This window comes from Engystomops pustulosus, chromosome 5, assembly GCF_040894005.1.
Source record: "Engystomops pustulosus chromosome 5, aEngPut4.maternal, whole genome shotgun sequence".
NCBI classification, from domain to species: Eukaryota; Metazoa; Chordata; class Amphibia; order Anura; family Leptodactylidae; genus Engystomops; species Engystomops pustulosus.
This window is the reverse complement of record NC_092415.1, coordinates 134,142,259-134,163,621: the sequence shown is the minus strand read 5'-3', so window position 1 is coordinate 134,163,621 and position 21,363 is coordinate 134,142,259.

The window sequence follows — 21,363 nt, the reverse complement described above, 5'->3', positions numbered from 1 at the left end:
CAGTAACACAAACCTCCACTCTCCAGCGATACCAAACCAAAATGGTACCACTGGATGCAGTAGGTAGGAGATAAAACCTTAGTTTTCACCCCATAAATGCTACAATTGGCCAGTCAGGCTTGACAATCGCAGCGATCAGCGGGCGGGACCAATCAAATTAGCTAGGGTGACATCAGTAGGAGGTTCTCCTGCCTCCGTTTCCCGAATCCAAGTGCAAAATGCTCATTACATAAAAAAGCCTCTGCACTCACCTTTATGATAAGCAGAGTTTAGTTTTTCCAGCACATTTTTGTGCTGAGCAACTTGGCTTATACTTGAGTATATACACGGTAACTATCATTTTCATTTCTTTGATCTAAGTGAATAACCTTACATTCATCTACATTAATCCTCATCTGCCATTTGTCAGCCTAGGCCCCTAGTTTCCACAAATCCCTCTGTAATATTATACTATCCTACTCTATATTAATTACCCCAATACTGACTTCTGTGGCACCCCACTGGCTTCAACCCAATTTGTGTGTGCCATTAATAACAAGTTTTCTATCACTAAGCCAATTTCTTACCCAAATACAGATTTTCCCTTAGACTGAGAGACCCATCTCCCCATAGCCTGAGAATAGGCTATCGTAAAAATTTTAGGTAATTGCTCAGAATCCAATACATCTGCTTAGCCCAGAAAGAGGAGAATAGCATATTGGGGCTCATTTACTAAGAGCCCACGGAGCGCATTTTTGTTGGGTTTCCTGACGATTTCCGTTTTGCGCCGCATTTAACAGGGGATTTTGGTTCACACGATCGGATTTTGGCGCATTGGCTTGCACGCAACACAAATCGGGGGCGGGCCGACGAATTCGGACTACGCAAGGGATTTAACATTTCTAATTGTGTCGCAAGATACGCACTTACAAGCACCGGGAAGAAGGCGAACTCCGGCGGACCTTGGCAGGGAAGCAACAGATGCAGGAACACGGGCTCCGTGAATCGTGCCTGACTTCATCTTTGTCGGACCGTCCGAATCGGGGATCGCGACAGGACCAGGTAAGTAAATTTGCCCCATTGTCTTTAGTGACAGGCATAATTTAGAGAAAGCGAAAAAAGAGATTGATGAGGTCCTTCCTATTAACAGCTGTAATGCTTTTTAACAAAGAACTGGGTTTCAGATGATATGAGATTTTATTTGACTATCTTGTCTGAAGTTGTATGTTTTGCTTACTTTTGTTTCATGTTTTGTCTGTACATTATTCGTATTTGGTTTTGTATTTGCTGCAGTCAATTTCCCATGCAGGGTTATTAAAGCTTTTAATTATCTATCTTGAAAACAACAACTTAAATTTAAATTATTTTAAAAAAATTATTTACCAAATCTTATAAAACAAAAAAACCTAGACTTAATTGGTATCACTATAATTGTAACAATATGTAGAACAAAAGTAAAAAAATGCATTAATGGGAAAGGGGAATAATAGACATCCATTAAGCTTTATTTACCACAAAAGTGGTGCCATTCAAAAAGAAGCAACTGTTACTGCAAAAACCACCCCTTATACAGTGACAACAGAAAATTAAAAAGTTTTTGGTGGTGATGAGCAGACCTCAACCGCAAAGATCAGCTACATAACAAGTTTGGCGGGTTCGGCACCCATGGACCTGGAGACTGAACAAGGGCTGCTGTTCGGGATCTGTGTTCAGGTAAAAGCTGAGGCAGCCAATAAAGCAGCTTGCCACAAGTTAGCAACCACACGCATATCCTCTGTAGGCATGCCTGTGATTGGTTAGCTGGACAGGTGACTTGCAGTATAAGACCAGGGTCACATGTCCAGACATGATTCTACGTAGAAGGCAGAGCTGAGAAGCAGTTTAAGGTCTTCCTAGGGTCAGGGACATACAGTGACTTCTCAAAAAGCATTTACAGCTAGTCCTGTCTTTGGATTTTTTTCAGCTCCAGAAAAATCAGTGAGTAATATGTACTAATTTATAGATAATAAAGGTGTTGTTGTCAGTGAATAGTGCACACTAATACCTAGATCATAAAGTGCTGTTGTCTGTTAAAAACGAGTTTTAAAAACTAGATCATAAAGGTGTCATTGTCAGTGAAAAGCTTGCACTAATACCTAGATTATAAAGCTGCTGCTTTCAGTAAAAAGCATGCATTTATTACTAGATTGTAAAGGTGCTCCTGTCGGTGAATAGCAAGTAGCAATACCTAGATCAAATGTTTGCTTACCATATTCTGTGCTAGGATTTTATTAATCAGTTGCAGCATCAGAACTGCCTCCCATATCATAGGCTAATATGCAATGTTTCTACCCATTGGAATTACAGCCTCCTGTACTGGAGGAGGAGGAGGAGGACATTTGAGCACAAGCAGAGTCTGGTAAAATCAGTGGTTTTTCTACTCAGTTGACAAGAGCGGAGGATCAGGAGCATCTGGAGGAGGTAGAAGATGAGGCCGATGACCCAGAAGCACCGTAGCAGTATACAGTGGAGATGGAGGACGGGTGTCATTTGCGCAGATGAGCGAAGCATACTGCTTTGCCTAACTAGTGACAGCCGAATAGTGAACATCCGGCAAAGGGATGACTTTTGGCTCTTTACCCTCTTGGACCCTAACTACCGGTCAAAAATGGGTGACTTTTTTCCAGCTGCCAATAGGGAGGAACAACTGGCGTACTATAGAGAAATACTGAAAAGACAGTTTGCCGCTGCCTATGTGCGCTTTTGTTCATCCTCTGTCAGATCTGACAAGGGGTGCCCTGGAAGTCATCGCTCACGTACTACTGCCACAACTGCTGTGGGGAGATGGGGGTAGGAGCAGTAGCAGCTCCATCAGCAGCAGCTTAAGTCTGGAGTCCTTAATGAGCAGTTTCTTTCACCCACCTGGTGAGGAGGGTAGCTGCCACCAGCAGCAGCAGCAGTAGGACATGGAGCAGACCCTGCACCAGCACGTGGTGGCCTACTTGGACAGCACTTTACCACCCCAGGTAGAGGATCCGCTGGACTATTGGGCAGCCAAACTTGTGGAGTTTGCAGTAGAGAAGCTGTCCTGCACGGCCAGTAGTGTGGCATCAGAGTGGGTGTTCAGTGCGTTGGGGGCCATTGTTACCCCAAGGAGAACCCGATTGTCCACCCTTTATGTGGAGAGCTTGACCTTTGTCAAGATGAATCAGGCTTGGATCGGCCAGGATTTAAACACACCAATGACCAATGCATCAGATTAGTTCATCCATGATGCATCCCCCAAGCGTTGAGAAATGAGAATGGACTGTAACTACCTGAGCCACTATTCTGATGCTGCCACCCACCTGATGGCACGTATCTGCTGTCAGTTGCTCCATCTGCCTCCCACCATCTTTACCAGTGACTGGAATTGTCCCCCACCTCCACAGTCTGTCAATCTGCCACTCTGTGGCCTACCATATTGCTTCCAGCTAAATAATTTGTCATTGTGCAACTCTCTGACCTCCTGCTGCTGCTTCTGATGCTGCCACATCCACACTTTGTCATTGTGCCACTCTATGGGCTCTCATGTTGCTTCTAGATAAAGTATTTATCATTGTGCCACTCTCTGACCTCATGCTGCTCATGCTGGTACAACCTTTGCAGTTTATTCCAAACTTTATCATTGTGCCAAGCTGGGGCCAACCATGTTCAGGCCAACTAAAGAATTTGTTATCGTGCCACTGTCTGACCTCATGCTGCTGCCGCCACCTGCACGCTCTACAATTGCGCCACTCTGTGGCCTACCAGGTTGCTGCCACCTCCACACTCTGTCACAATGCCACCCTGTGGCCTCCTGCTGCTGTTGCCGCCAACTCCACACTGTCATTGTGCCACACTGTGGCCTACCAGGTTGCTGCCACCTCCACACTGTCATTGTGCCACTCTGTGGCCTCCTGCTGCCGCCACTTCCACACTCTATCATTGTACCACTCTGTGGCCTACCATGTTGCTGCCACCTAAAGAATTTGTCATCATGCCACTCTCTGACCTCATGCTGCTGCTGCCATCGCCACACTTTGTCATTGTGCCACTCTTTTTTTCCTACCAGGTTACGCCCACCTCTATAATTAGTCATTGTGCCACTCTGTGGCAGCCTACTCGTGCTGCTGCATTTGAATGTAGCCTAACTGTATTTTTTTACTCAAATAACACTTTTTTCTTGTCCAGCATTTGTTGTTGCTGTCCTTGTTCACATTCCATGCACTGTTCAGTTTTCATAGGGAGGATTAGATCTGCTTTTAATTTATTAGTGTATTTTATTTGCTTGACCTAAAACATCTTCAAAGGTTAAATGACTCAACTGGGCATTTTCATCATAATGAGTCATTCTTTTGTGATCTCACAGCTTGGTCGAAATAAGAATATCACGTGTTTTTGTTGCTAGATTTTTAGATGGGAAATAAGTCTAAGGATTTATTCTGACCATATTTGGATTTTGGGAGAATGATTTCTTTTCCATATCTTATATATTAGCAAATATAATTTTTTTGCGTCCGGAGGTCTGTCTGGATCTGAAGGAATCAGAAACACTTTTGCGGACCTTTTCCAAGGCCTGGCTCAACTGTATGGCATATTCCACCTGGTGTCCTGCCATCAGCTATAGGGTCTGTGGGATGTAGGGGCCTAGTCTGGGTGCAGAGCCAAAAAGTATCTCAAAAGGGGCAATCCAATCTTTTTGTGATCCTAACCGAATAGAGGGCAGCAGGAGGGCACTCGGGCCTCTGTTTCCCTGGTTCTTCCATGGCCTCCTGGATCTCTAACATAGGAGTGCCATTTAGTCTTTAAATCCCACCACTAACTTGGGGAGTGTAAGGGGTGTGTAAGGCCTGCTTTACACCCAGGAGGGACAAGGTTTCAGTCTTTACCTGTCCAGTGAAGTGGGTTCTGCGACCGGACTCTATGGTCTCTCGGAGTCCAAACCTGCAGAAAATCTCACTCACCAACTTCTTGACTGCGGCTCTGGCAGTAGCTTTGGTAGTGGGAAAAGCTTCTGGCCAACCTGGAAAGAGATCAATGCACACAAGCGCGTATTCCTACATACCACTTTTTGGCATCTACAGTCTTTGGAATAGTTACAGCAGCTTGAGTGTCACCTCCTGTGGGGTCTTTACCATCTTACCCGGGTTGTGGCGGGTACAGACTATACAGGCTTTCACTCACCATTGAGACTATCGGACAGTCTCTGGGTTCCATCTGTGCAGCTGCCTTTTCCCTTGGCTTGTGGAGTTACCAAATTGTGTGTGCTTTTACTTTTATAGCCCCCACCTCTTGTGGAAGTAAGAGAGCATCCATGACCTCTTTAATCAGCGTGCCATGCTTACAGGAGGTCCCTGCAGAAGTGAGGAAATCTCTAGCCTTCCATAAGGGTTCATAATCGTGTTTAGACCCCAGAACTATACCTTGAGTATAGATGTTGGCCCTTTTACCATCCGCCAGCTGTAGCACTTCCCTGAGTGCCATCACTCCACCTCCTGTGCTGGCCTGTGTGGAGGGAGTGGTTCTGCTTTTATTACCTCATGTGCGCCAATGACCACTGCATATCCAGTGTAGAACCGTCTGTCTTCTCCTGCAGACTTGTAGCCATCTATCTACGAGAAAAAACTCAACATCTGGGTTAAGCACTCTTCTCTCCCCCCTTTTCTGAATCCTGTAAGACTAGAGACAGAAAGAAGGATTCAGAGCTGTGCACCTTATCAGTGTGATGATCTGGGGCATCAGGAGTGCACACTGGAGTCTAAGCTGTCTGGCCATTGCTCAGATGCTTGGGCTGTAGCTACTGACGCATGAGGGGCTCCCCTCATGACTGAGTCTAACCGAGCCTAATAGTGGTCCACTGGGGAGGCCAACATGTTCCTGGGCTAGAACACCTGTGGCGTGGCCTAGATACTCAGTGCAAAACAAAACAAAAGTTTTAGTTCAGTGGGGTGTGCTTAGGACCGGGATGGATAGGTATGCAAGCTTAAGGCTGTGGAATGCATCATTTGCCTCCTGATGAGGGGCAAATGGGGTAGAGGCAATGCAGTCATCAAGGAGCAGCATCAAGCTGGAGGCAGCAGACTTTATCCCAGGCCTGCAGTGGCTGGCCAGTCCTAGAAACATGTGAAGAGGCTTAGGGCCCCAGGACTGGGGCATTGTCGTGGGTCGCGGGCTCACCCGTGCCTCTCACTCCCCGCAGGTGCAGCACCAGAGCTTCTTACCTCTCCCTGCTCCCGAGTCCCGGCCTCGCTCCGTGTGCGTGCGTCCCCGCATCTTAGGGCGCGCACGTGAATGCTTTGGAAAATTTAAAGGGCGCTGGCCATTTCCCATGAGGCTATTTATATCTGCCTCTCCCATCTCACTCTGCCTCACAGCCTGAGAGAAAGCTATTCTGCGATTCGCCTGCGATTCCTGCATCTCCTGTGTCTCCTGCGTTCCTGAGTCCCTCCGTGTTCCACTGTTACCTGAGTCCCTCCGTGTTCCCGTGTACCAGTGTTCTTCCATGTTGCTGTCCTGTGTGCTGTGTTCCCGTACCCTTCTGCTTGGACCTCCTGTTGCTGACCCCGGACCGGACTCATCTTGTTGCATCTTTGCCACCTGCCCTGACCTTGTGCCTGGACTTTGACCACGAGATTGTCTGCCGTCTCTGTACCTCGACCTTGGCCGCCACTGCAGAGTCATGCCTGAGGAATGACCCGGTGGTACCACGCCACAGCTTGTCTAACCCGCTCAGCAGCAGGCTCTGGTGAAAATCGGGTACTACTTAGCCTGACAGTAAGATCCGGCCATGGATCCCGCCGAGGTTCCGTCTCCCAGCAAGCCAGACCCCGCTACCATAGTGATCCACGAGTACCGGCAGATTGCATCACCACCATGCTGCAGCAATTACTAGCTAACCAGCAACATATTCCTCAGTGTGTCCCTGCTCCAGCTTGTCTTCCTGCTGCTGAACTCAGACTACAGCTGTCCATGCCCAGCAAGTATGATGGCGACTCCAAGATGTGCAGGAGCTTTATTACTCAGTGCTCCCTGCACATAGAACTTATGCCGTCCCAGTTCATCACAGAGCGATCTAAGGTGGCTTTTATAATCAGCATTCTCTCCGGGAAAGCCCTGGCCTGGGCTACCCCCTTTTGGGACAGAAATGACCCAGTTATGGCTTGTCTTGCGGCCTTTCTGTCTGAATTCCCCTCCGTTTTCGAAGAACCGACCCGGGCCTCCTCAACCGAGTCTGCATTGCTGAATTTACGCCAAGGGAATTCCTCCACGGGGGAGTATGCAATCCAGTTCCGCACTCTGGCTTCCAAACTTTCCTGGAACGACGCGGCCCTGTCTGCAGCTTTCAAAAAGGGTCTTGCCTCTCATGTGAAGGCCGCTCTGGCCACTCGTGATCTGTGGTCTCATCACCTTGGCACCCGGATAGACGTACTATTTAGGAAGCGTGCTGAGGAGTCACACCTCGACCAACCTCAAGTTCGTCCTCGACGCCTGCCTCGCCTGGCCCCGGCCTTCCAAAGGCCACTCCGGCCTCTGGTCCTACCTTCTGCAGAGGAGCCTATGGAGATGGACAGAGCTAGACTTTCTTCCCAGGAACGCATCAGAAGACGCCAGGGCAACCTTTGCCTTTATTGTGCTAGTCCGGAGCACATCATCAGGTCCTGTCCTATTCGTCCCCAGCATCCAGGAAATGCCAGCACCTAGGGTTCTTGGGAGAAGCGTCCCTAGGTGTCTGCAAAGCTTCTCCACTCCTGATGATTCCGGTGCTTCTCAGCATTGGTGCCAGCCCCCAGATCCAAGTCTCCGCTTTCTTGGACTGCGGTTCTGCAGGGAATTTCGTGGATGCCACTCTGGTCTCCCGGCATCACATCCCAGTGGTTCGCCTCGAGAAGCCGTTGGTCATCTCCTCTGTAAGTGGCCAAATCCTCTCTGAGCCAGTCCTGTACCGTACCAAGCCTCTGTTCTTACAGGTCGGAGGGTTGCACAAGGAGAGACTGTCCTTTTATGTGCTACCTCGATCCACGTCCTCTATCCTGTTGGGTCTACCGTGGCTGCAGCTTCATGCACCTGTTCTCAACTGGATGAGAGGGGAGATCCTTCATTGGGGTCCAGAGAACCGGTATTGGCCTCCTCCGTGTCTACGAAGCCTTTGGAAGGTTGACCAACGTGCTACTAGGACTTCTCTGACGTCTTCTCTAAAAAGCAGGCTGAGACTATGCCACCGCATCGACCCTACGATTGCCCTAATGAGTTATTGCCGGATACTTCTCCTCCCCGAGGTTGGGTGTATCCACTCTCCGTTCCTGAGACCACAGCCATGTCGGAGTATATCCAGGAGAACTTGCAAAGAGGTTTCATTCGGAAGTCCTCCTCTCCTGTGGGAACAGGATTCTTCTTTGTTACCAAGAAGGACCGCTCCTTGCGTCCTTGTATTGATTATCGTGGACTTAATAAGATCACGGTTAAAAACCGCTACCCTCTGCCACTGATCGCAGAACTGTTTGACCACCTGCGCGGTTCCAAGATTTTCTCTAAGCTGGACCTTCGCGGGGCCTCCAATCTCATTCGTATCTGCAAGGGAGACGAATGGAAGACAGCATTTAACACCCAAGATGGTCATTTCGAGTACCTTGTGATGGACTGTGCAACGCTCCAGCTGTCTTCCAAGAGTTTGTCAACGACATCTTCAGAGACCTTCTGTATACTTCTGTAGTGGTCTACCTAGATGACATCTTGGTGTTCTCTCCAGACCTAAAGACCCATCAGTCTCATGTACAGCAAGTCCTTGCCCGCCTTCGGGCTAATCGTCTCTACGCCAAGCTCGAGAAGTGTCTCTTCCTTCAACGGAGTCTACCTTTTCTTGGCTACATCATCTCCGACAAAGGTCTCCAGATGGATCCTACCAAATTATCTGCCATTCTGCAGTGGCCACGTCCAGAAGGCCTTCTCGCTATTCAGAGGTTCCTGGGCTTCGCACACTACTACCGACAGTTTATTCCACATTTTTCTACTCTAGTCGCTCCCATCGTGGCACTCACCAGGAAAGGCGCTGGCCTCCAGCAGCTAAAGAGGCCTTTGCAAAGTTGAAGTCCGCCTTTGTCACAGCTCCGGTTCTTTCTAGACCCGATACGGAGAAGCCTTTTATCCTGGAGGTGGACGCATCTTCTGTCGGTGCAGGGGCTGTGTTTACCCAGAAGGGGCCGAACACTCACATGTGGCTTCTTTTCCAAAACTTTTTCCCCCTCAGAGAAGAACTACTCTATTGGAGTTAAGGAACTTTTGGCTATCAAGCTTGCCCTGGAAGACTGGCGATACCTTTTGGAGGGAGCTCGCTATCCAGTCTGTGTTTACACAGATCATAAGAACCTCTCGTACTTCCAGAAAGCCCAATGTCTTAACCCCAGGCAAGCCCGTTGGTCACTATTCTTCTCCCGCTTCAACTTGATGATTCACTTCCGACCTGCAGAGAAGAATATCAAGGCTGATACCCTCTCCCGTATCTCAGATGTTGTTGGAGAAGAGCCAGTTCCTCAGCATATCATCTCTCCGGAACAGTTTATTGCAGCCGCTCCTGTGGATCTTTGGCAGCTTCCCTCTGGCAAGACGTATGTCCGACCTGCTCTGCGGAAGAGGATTTTGTTTTGGGGACATTCTTCCAGTCTGGCTGGGGACCCTGGGGTGCAATGCTCCGTGGGCCTCATTTCCCGCTACTACTGGTGGCCTGACTTGGTCAAAGATGTTCGGAACTTTGTGGGATCCTGCAGCTCGTGTGCTCGTAATAAGCATTCTCGTCTAAAACCGGCTGGTCTCTTGCTTCCGTTGCCGATACCCAGTCACCCGTGGTCATACATAGCTATGGACTTTGTCACGGACCTTCCATCCTCCTTGGGCAATACCGTCTGGGGTGGTGACAGACCGGTTTTTGAAGATGTCTCATTTCGTCTCTCTTCCAGCTCTACCGTCTGCTCCACGTCTTGCCAGCCTCTTCTTCCTACATATATTCCGGTTGCATGGTCTTCCTCTGCACATCATCTCTGATCGTGGAGTCCAGTTTGTTTCCCGCTTCTGGTGCTCTCTCTGCAGTCAACTACAGGTGAAGTTGGATTTCTCTTCAGCTTACCACCCTCAGTCCAATGGTCAGGTGGAGAGAGTTAACCAGACTCTAGGCTGCTACCTTCGCCATTTCATCTCTGCCCGTCAGGATGACTGGTCCACTTTGTTGCCCTGGGCAGAGTTCTCCTATAACTCTCTGGATTCTGAATCTGCTGGCGCAGCTCCACGCACACCACTCCCTCTCTCAGTTCACTCGGATGTTCCTGCGGTGGAAGAATTGGTGCAGGACCTCAGTTCTGTCTGGAGACAGACTCATCTATCTCTACTTCGGGCCTTTGCAGACCTCCTCCTGTCTTCTCTCCTGGGGACAAGGTCTGGTTATCTTCCAAATACATCCGGCTGAAGATACCCGGGTACAAGCTTCTTGGGTCCTTTCGAGGTCCTGGCCCGTATTAATCCAGTATCCTACAAGTTGCGCCTTCCTCCCACCATGTGCATCCCGAACTCCTTACATGTCTCCCTGCTCAAGCCTGTCATCCTAAACAGCTTCTCCTGGCACCCCTGTGGCTGACTCCACCGACACCTATGAGGTAAAGGACATCCTTGATATGAAGACGGTAAGGGGGAAGCGGTTCTTCTTAGTCGACTGGAAGGGGTTCGGTCTGGAAGAGAGGTCATGGGAGCCGGAGGACAATATCCTGGACCGCGTTCTTCTGTAGAGATTTCTCCAGCCCAAGAAGAGGGGGAGGCCGAAGGGGGGGTACTGTCACGGGTGGTATCGCGGGCTCACCAGTGCATCTCGCTCCCCACAGGCGCAGTATCAGTGCTTCTTACCTCTCCCTGCACCTGAGTCCCGGCCTTGCTCCGTGTGCGCACTTCCCCGCGTCTTAGGGCACGTGCGCGCCAGCTGTAGAAAGTTTAAAGGGCCAGCGCGCCATTAATTGGTGCTGGCCATTTCCCATGAGGCTATTTATATCTGCCTCTCCCATCTTACCCTGCTGGATCTTTGTGCCTCACAGCCTGAGAGAAAGCTATTCTGCTTTCCTTTGTCTCCTGCGTTCCTGAGTCCCTCTGTGTTCCACTGTTACCTGAGTCTCTCCGTGTTCCCGTGTACCAGTGTTCCTACATGGTGCTGTCCTGTGTGCTGTGTTCCTGTACCCTTCTGCTTGGAGCTCCTGTTGCTGACCCCGGACCGGACTCTGACGTTGCATCTCTGCCTCTGCCCTGACCTTGTGCCTGGACTTTGACCACGAGATTGTCTGCCATCTCTGTACCTCGATCTTGGCCGCCACTGCAGAGGCCTGAAGAACAACCTGGTGGTACCACGCCCCAGCTTGTCTAACCCGCTTTGCGGCGGGCTCTGGTGAAAACTGGGTACCACTTAGACTCCGGTCCCAGGTAGTGGCTTGTGTCATCGTCTGCAGTTGTCCAGAGGATCCACACCTTCAAGCCTGACAGGCATATTCTGGACTGTCAGCTTTCTTTCCTCTGTCAGGTGTCTTCCTGTGGCTGAGAAGCAGCCAAAGGAAACTTCCCCCTTTTGGGTCATCGGAAAGACGCCATTCAATATTTTCACGATCGCCTGGCTCATCCTAATGCCAAGGAAAATTACAATCGTGATCGTCCTTTCACGTTGCATTATTACGTCTTTCCCGATTTCCCAACACGACAAACCATAGTGTTTCTTCTACCCTTTTATTTCAAGTATACTTATGTTCCGGACTCATACAATCTCCGCTTTGCTTCTCCATCTTGTCAGATGTAATTACTGCATATTATATGATCACAATACTATGCGCTATTTGTACTTACAATCGGGACTGTGTCTGCTTTCCCCTCACCTGTCTCCATCTCCGGATGGCATTCCGGAAATACGTTGTAAATTACATCACTGTGGGAGTGTCCAGATCCTATACACTTGTATAAAAGTTTGTCTTTAGCTTGCTTACATCAGCCATGATTAAGGACGGCTAGTCCGTCCGAAACGCGTCGGCGTTATTTCCCTGCTGTGGATTTTAAATATGTGCCTCAATAAAGAATTTTCAAGTGTCCCAGAACTGGCTGGATATCGAACTTTTCTTTCACCTCTTTCAATCACACCCAGAGCTGTATAACAATTAAGACCCCAGCACAGGACACAGGTGGCTATATATATTTTACCCTCCAATCCCGGCTACCTACAACCATGGTATCACCACACCTCAAGTCACAGGCAAACAACAGGTTAAAATATGTAATCTGAAATTTACCGTGATTGTGGGTTGATCGGTCTCGGTCGGAGAGCGGTGATGCCAAGGCTGCAGACAGTGCCGGAATGAGGTGGCATCCTGGTCCTGCTTCACAGTGGTCCCTGTTTGGGTGCAAACTGATTAGGGAGAGATTATAATCTCCTCTTCTGTGCGTGTCAGTTATGTGTTCCAAATTTATTAATCGTGTGTGCACATTGCAAATAATGACTCAGACAACTACTGATTCAAGTCTCGCTCATGCTACCACCCTGGGTAAATCAGCACTGCGCAAGTTTATTTGCTTTACCAGTCTATATAGAAAGGCAGAAAGAAAGAAAGGCATCTTCTTGATAGGAGAGTTTCCCTGCTGTCTCATGCTCACCATAGGGAATTCCTGAAATTCCTCAGCCTCAAAATTTTAGGTGCAGTCCACGATGCCGGCACCATCTTAATGTATTCCTTGTTACAGTGCTTTTTAGGAACATAAGACAAGTAGAAATGACAGGATATGATCTGTCAGTTAGCTTTTCCTTAACAATGTTCCTCTGGAGTGGTATAGAACAACAATGTATTGATTTTATTCCAGAACTCAACGATAATCCATTTTACAGTGGTAAAATTCTTGGATTTAAAATTGATCATACAAACGAAAAGCATTCAAACTAGATTGTACAGAAAAAAGACAAGAGCTTATTAAATTATTCCAGTTTTCACCTTAAGCATTTAAAAACGGCATCCCAGTGGGCCAATTTTTGAGACTCAAATGAAATTGCAGTAACAAACAAGACTTTTAAATTCATGCACATAGAGGGCCAAATATAGTGACAGAAGAGATATTGTGAGATATAAGTGAATCTAAATGAATTTATGAAACTCAGTAAAAAACCCCATGTGGTCTCAAGGAGGAACTTCTACCCAGGTTTTTATAAACAAAGAGTTTTTATTTGTTATTTCTAGAAGCTTTTTGACATAAACAGGCACTTATAACATTTGATTTCTTTTCTGTAGTATCACACAAACTGTTATATATTTTAGATGCAGTTACCATGTTTCATTCATGGCTTCCATATAGGTTTTCATTCATTTACAGGTACAGTAGTTCTAGGGTGTAGTTAGTAGTGCTGCATAAAATACAAGCTTTTGGTCACATTCAGCCACATTTTTCCGAGTCACCCATTTAGGGGGTAGGAAGCACTGCACAGGAGCGTATTAGGCACTCTGGAGTTTTGCCACTGACTAGATGGGCATTAATGGTGTCCTGCATGTGCCTAGTTAATATCATTATTGTCAGGTGAGTTTTTTCCTTTTTATTGTTGGCTAACAGTATGCAAAGTTACCCCTGAGGAAACCACATGTTGACAGTCATACGTGTTGGGCTTGCACGCCTCCCCCCTAGCATACCCAGACACCAGTCTGGAACTTAATCCTTAATTCGGAGGGGGGAGGGGTGGAGTGAGAATTTAAAATGGCCCAATTCTGTGGGCGGGGTCAAAAAAGTAGGCGTGACCATGTGATGTGGGTGAAGTTACTAAACTGCACACAAATAATTTAGATTGTCTAAATCAACATGTACAGCACGGAGAAAGAGACTCATACTGCCTCCCTTGTATAGTAATAAAGCTTCTTTTGAAAAGAGCATAGCTGAATACTGCCTTATATATACAAAAAAACCCTGCTACAACACCTTCTACGATAAACATGAATGTAACTATAATAAGGTCCCTAAGTGAAATATATTATAATACTGCCCCCTATGTAGTAGAATATAACTACTATAAAACTGTCCCTATGTACAAGAATATAACCACTATGATTGCAAACAAGAAAAATATATGCTAAAAGCTCACCCTCAGAAGGTTTCAGTGTCCATGATAGTGGAGTGGCCAGGTGCACAGATTTCCCAAAAGACTCTGGTCTGGGTATCCAGGGTAAGATTTACTTGTAAGCAGAAAAGACATGAAATCCAGCAAAATTTTAATTCTTATCCATTAAAAACACATAGTGAATGCAAACATGGACATGAAAAAAAACAAAAAACAGGAGACAAAAACATGAGACAAAAAATGCAGCGGTAACGTGTTGGACTATTGAATCCTAGTTCTTGAATTCAAATAATAAAGTTCCCGGTGCGTGTGGTGCACACCCTTTGGAAGGTGGAGACCTAGCTCAACTTCTACAGTTATGTTTGTAAATATATAGGGCCACATTTATCATTTTTGTGCGCCTAAGTGTAGTAGTTGCTCCTAAATTCTGGCACACTATTTTGTCAGAATTATCACCAACTGTGATAAGGTAATTTTCTGCCTCTTATTAATCACTTTACCGTATATACTCGAGTATAAGCCGACCCAAGTATAAGCCGAGGCCCCTAATTTTACCACAAAAAACTGTATTTTTTACTCGAGTATAAGCCGAGTTTGGGTTTTCAGCACATTTTTTTGTGCTGAAAAACTAGGCTTATACTCGAGTATATAAGGTACTTTAACACAGTTTAGGCACCATTTTGGCACAGTTTAGGCACAATGTTAGATTCAGGCACTTACATGTGATGCTGCTACAAGCTCCTCTCTGCTTCTCCCACATCCCAGAATGAAGATAACACTCACAGCAGCACCCAGGTGTGTGACACCCTGCACCCAGTGACCTCCTCCACAGGGCTTCTCCTGGAGGGGATCCCCCAGTGCTGATCTCCTGCTGCACCCCTCTAATTCTGCACAGTATCCCCCTCAGATACTGTGCAGAATTACATGGGGGACACTTGTATGTAGTTTCTGCAACATTCTGCAAACTTCTGCAAACTTCTGAGATCTTTTGCTTTGAGCTCAGGAGTTTGCAGAATGTTTTGTAAATAGAAGGTGGTGAACTGTAAATAGAGGCTGCAGCTCCTGTCTGTAGTGTATGTAGTGTGTGTATTATCCGTTCTAGTGTCTGGCTGAGCTTTGTTGCTAGAAATGAGCTGTTCTGCAAAGAGGCTCAGTGCGTTCTACTCAGTTAACGCCACCTTCGGGCTGGAGTGTTTTTGCGCCCGTTTTTGCGCCTAAATGAAAATGTTGCAAGTGATGAATATCATTAGGCACAGCAAAACATCTGGATTGGTAAGATAGATGAGGGAAAGCTGGTAATTTTTGCTGTGCGGCTAGTTTGGCGTTTAGTTGCAAAAATGGCGCAAAAACGGTGCCTCTGAATGAAAAGGCGCAAAAACAACAGAAAAAACGAGTGATACATGTGGCCCATAGGTTTTTAGTAAAAGTATAATAAATCCTGTTTATGATTGAGACCTTTCAGGATATGGGTGTCTAAACTGAGTATCCAAAATGCTTCTCTAGATAAGAGGGCTTTCTTCCAATCCCCATCTCTATTGGGATTTGGATTTCGGGTACTGGTGATGGTGTTTGGGTTTGCACCAGTGATTCTGTCTTTCAGTTTGCACACAGTAAAACCTACGTATTGCAAAAAGCATTTTGAACATTGAATTAAATATGCTATGTAGTATGAATCACAATTAATGTAAGATTTAATGTTATAAGACATTGGTGCTAATTAAAGGAATGATGTTTTTTTACACATGTATTTACAAATGTTGCAGTGGTTCCCACCGCAACAATAGCTGCCTTTTATTCAGTGGCATAACTAGGAATGAGTGGGCCCCATAGCAAAGTTTTGGCTGTGCGCCACATTTATTACTGACCGCACCACATTTATTACTGACCGCACCACATTTATTACTGACCGCACCACATTTATTACTGACCGCATCACATTTATTACTGACCGCATCACATTTATTACTGACCGCATCACATTTATTACTGACCGCACCACATTTCATAGTATCATAGTATATAAGGCTGGAAGGAGACGCAAGTCCATCAAGTCCAACCTTCAAGAATTAATTAAATGTTTTATCCCCATAACCCGTGATATTTTTTCTCTCCAGAAAGTCATCCAGGCCTCTCTTGAACATGTACATAGAGTCGGCCATAACAACCTCCTGCGGCAGAGAGTTCCACAGTCTCACTGCTCTTACAGTAAAGAACCTTTATCTATGGTGATGGTAAAATCGCCTCTCCTCTAGGCGTAGAGGATGCCCCCTTGTCCTGGTCACAGGCCTAGGTATAAAGAGATCTTTGGAGAGATCCTTGTACTGTCCGTTCAGGTATTTGTACATTGTAATGAGGTCTCCCCTCAGTCGTCTTTTTTCTAAACTGAATAATCCCAAATTTTGTAATCTGTCAGTGTATTCTAATCCCCCCATTCCCCTAATAATCCTGGTTGCTCTCCTCTGCACCCGTTCCAGCTCTATTATATCCTTTTTATACACTGGTGCCCAAAACTGTACACAATATTCCATGTGTGGTCTGACCAGGGATTTGTATAAGGGCAAAACTATGTCTTTATCATGAGAATCTATTCCTCTCTTGATACATCCCATTATTTTATTTGCTTTAGCAGCAGCCGCCTGGCTCTGGTCACTAAAATTAAGTTTACCATCCACCAATACGCCCAAGTCCTTTTCAGCTTCAGTTTTACTAAGTAATTGACCGTTTAGAACATAATTATACTTTTTGTTTCCATGGCCCAAGTGCATAACTTTACATTTATCTACATTAAACCTCATCAACCATTTCTCTGCCCATCCCTCAAGCTTCCACAAATCCCTCTGTAATGCTAAACTATCGACCTCAGTATTTATTACTTTACACAGCTTAGTATCATCTGCAAATATTGAAACTTGACTGTGTAAACCCACTACAAGGTCATTAATAAAAATATTAAAAAGAAGTGGCCCCAATACTGACCCCTGTGCCACTCCACTGGTAACATCAACCCAATCTGAGAATGTGCCATTAATGACCACCCTCTGTTTTCTATCACTAAGCCAATTACTTACCCAGATACACAGATTTTCTCCTATTCCCAGCAGTCTCATTTTATATACCAACCTTTTATGTGGCACGGTGTCAAATGCCTTTGAGAAGTCCAGATATACAACATCCACAGCGTCCCCCAGATCCAGTCTTGAACTTACCTCCTCGTAGAAACCAATCAGATTAGTCTGACAGGACCGATCTCTCATAAACCCATGCTGACGCTGGGTTATAAGGTTGTGCACAGTGAGATACTCCAGGATAGCATCTCTAATAAACCCCTCAAATATTTTCCCCACCACAGCAGTTAGACTTACGGGTCTGTAGTTTCCAGGATCGCTATTTGATCCATTTTTGTATATTGGTACCACATTTGCTATGCGCCAGTCCTGTGGAACATAACCAGTCCTCAGTGAATCTTCAAATATTAAAAATAACGGTCTGTCTATCACGGTACATAATTCATGCAGAACCCGGGGGTGTATGCCATCTGGCCCCGGTGATTTATCTATCTTAGTGGTTGCGAGGCGGCGCCGTACCTCTTCCTGGGTTAAACTGTTGACATTATAAAAAGAATTTACATTATTCCTCATTGTGTCTTCCACCAGGGGATTTTCCTGGGTAAAGACAGTTGAGAAGGCGACATTCAGTAGATTGGCCCTTTCCTCATCTCCTTCCACCATGACCCCCATGTTATTTCTAAGGGGACCCACACTCTCTGTTTTTAGTTTCTTATCATTTATATACTTGAAAAATAATTTGGGATTATTTTTGCTCTCCCTGGCAATATTTCTCTCAGTCTCTATTTTTGCGGCCTTTATCTGCTTTTTACAGGATTTATTTTTCTCTCTATAATCCTGTAATGCCTCATCACTACCTTCACGTTTTAGCACCTTAAATGCTTTATCTTTCTCACTTATTGCTTTCCTTACAAGACTAGTTAGCCACATAGGGTTTTTCTTGTTCCTTTTATGCTTTTTCCCATAAGGTATGTGTTTCTCACAGGACTTTTTCAGAATATATGAGAAAAAGTCCCATTTTTGGGGGGGGCTTTTGTCCTTGAGAGCATTATCCCAGTCTATGCCTTTAAGGTCTTCCCTTAGTTGATGAAAATTTGCCCTCCTGAAGTTTAGAGTGTTGGTTGCCCCTTCACTAACGCTCTTAGTAAAGCGTAATACAAAATCAATGATATTATGATCACTATTTCCCAGGTTCCCCCCAACCTGTAGTTTTGATATCCTATCAGGTCTGTTGGTAAGTATAAGGTCCAGCAGTGCCCCCCCTCTTGTTGGCTCCAGGACTAGTTGCGACAGGTAATTGTCTTTTGTTGTTGACAAGAACCTGCTACCTTTGAAGGACCTGCAGGTTTCTGCCCCCCAGTCAATATCTGGGTAATTGAAGTCCCCCATGATAAGTACTTCACCATGCTTTGAAGCCGCATCCATTTCACTTATCAGCATTTCCTCTGCTGCCTCCATTATATTTGGAGCCTTATAGCAAACCCCTAGTAATATTTTATTATTCTTTTTCCCTCCCCTTATCTCCACCCATAGGGACTCCACATTTGCGTTACTGATGTCATCTCGCAGGACGGGCTTGAGGCAAGAATTCACATAAACAAACCCCTCCCCCTTTTTTATTTATACGATCCTTTCTAAAAAGACTATAACCATCTATAGTAACAGCCCAGTCATAGCTACTGTCCAGCCATGTCTCGCTGATACCCACTATATCATATTTCCGTTCCAACATCAAGAGTTCCAGTTCCTCCATTTTGTTTGTGAGGCTTCTGGCATTTGTGTACATACACTTTATATGGTTTTCCCTGTCCCTTTTCCTTTTGTCCTTATTCCCCAATCTCATTCCAGCCCCCCTTCCTCCCCCATGGACTATGACTCTTCCCAGCTCTCTATGTACACCGTCTATTTGCCCTGCACAAGTGTAATTGCCCTCCCCCCAGGTCTCTAGTTTAAACACTCCTCCAACCTTCTAGCCATTTTTTCCCCTAAAACAGCGGCCCCCTCCCCATTGAGGTGCAGCCCATCCCTACTGTAGAGCCTGTAGCCCACAGAAAAGTCATCCCAGTTCTCCATGAACCCAAACCCCTCCTTCCTACACCAACTTTTGAGCCACTTATTTACCTCCTTGATCTCCCGCTGCCTTTCTGGTGTGGCACGTGGTACAGGCAGTATTTCGGAGAAAATTACCTTTGAGGTCCTTGCCCTGAGCTTATGGCCTAAATCTCTGAAATCATTTTTAAGGACCTTCCACCTACCTGTTACTTTGTCATTAGTGCCAATGTGGACCATGACCGCTGGTTCCTCACCAGCCCCTCCCAGTAATCCGTCAACCCGATCCGCAACATGCCGAACCTGAGCACCCGGCAAACAACACACTGTTCGGTATGCACGGTCTTTGTGACAGATTGCCCTGTGTGTTCCCCTAATAATGGAATCTCCCACTACCAGCACCTGTCTGACCTTGCCTGTGCTCCCATTACCCTTCTTACTGGAGCAGACATTCCCCTGGTTGCTAGCGGCCATGTCTTTCTGCAGCATTGCTACCCCAGAGCTGATATCCCCCTCATCCACCAGCCTGGCAAACTTATTGGGGTGCACCAGATCAGGACTAGACTCTCTACAACTCTTCCCTCTACCCCGCCTTCTACATGTTACCCAACTAGCTGCCCCCTCATTCTGCACCTCCATACTTCCCTCCCCACAACCATCTTCCCCAGAGAGTTTGTGCTCCAGGAGCAGCAAACTTCGTTCCATATTATCAATTGCCCGCAGCCTTGAAACTTGCTCATTTAGATCCAGAATCTGGGCTTCCAGATGAGCAATTTTCACACACCCCACACAGCAGTATTCCCCCTCGAACGGCTGTTCAAGGAAAGCATACATGGCACAGGATGTACACCGTGTAGCAATTCCACTTATGGAGTCCATTATTCTAATGGGGATTACAATATAGATATGCACAGAAAGAATTTACAGTCAAAGTAACACAGAACACAGAAGTTACCTGCTAAAGCCCCTCAAACTTAAGTCCCTTAAACCTAAGTCACACTTATGACACTGCCCACACTTGGAATCAATGCACACTCGCTGCCAAGCTCACAGACTCGCTTTGCTAATGCTTTTTTTAAAGTTATCGGCCACAAAAATCTGCAGAGCTCACTGCACAAGATCTGGCTGCAAACCACCAAACAAACTGACCACAGAAGTATATAAAGGCTGCTAATTAGATAGCCACACCCCACTATTAATTAGGCAGCACCTGTGACTATACTGTCTAGATAAGCAAGGTGAATGCCTCCCTATACCCCCCACACAATATACAGATTATGCAAGTAAAATACCTTCAGATCTACTTGGTTGCAATAAAAAACACACAATGAATATCAGGAAATAAAAATGTAGATGCACTTATCTATTTGTTGCAGGATCCAAAAAGTACTCCTTCCCTTAAACCTAAGTCACACTTATGACACTGCACACACTTGGGATCAGTGCACACTCGCTGCCAAGCTCACAGACTCGCTTTGCTAATGCTTTTTTTAAAGTTATCGGCCACAAAAATCTGCAGAGCTCACTGCACAAGATCTGGCTGCAAACCACCAAACAAACTGACCACAGAAGTATATAAAGGCTGCTAATTAGATAGCCACACCCCACTATTAATTAGGCAGCACCTGTGACTATACTGTCTAGATAAGCAAGGTGAATGCCTCCCTATACCCCCCACACAATATACAGATTATGCAAGTAAAATACCTTCAGATCTACTTGGTTGCAATAAAAAACACACAATGAATATCAGGAAATAAAAATGTAGATGCACTTATCTATTTGTTGCAGGATCCAAAAAGTACTCCTTCCCTTAAACCTAAGTCACACTTATGACACTGCACACACTTGGGATCAGTGCACACTCGCTGCCAAGCTCACAGACTCGCTTTGCTAATGCTTTTTTTAAAGTTATCGGCCACAAAAATCTGCAGAGCTCACTGCACAAGATCTGGCTGCAAACCACCAAACAAACTGACCACAGAAGTATATAAAGGCTGCTAATTAGATAGCCACACCCCACTATTAATTAGGCAGCACCTGTGACTATACTGTCTAGATAAGCAAGGTGAATGCCTCCCTATACCCCCCACACAATATACAGATTATGCAAGTAAAATACCTTCAGATCTACTTGGTTGCAATAAAAAACACACAATGAATATCAGG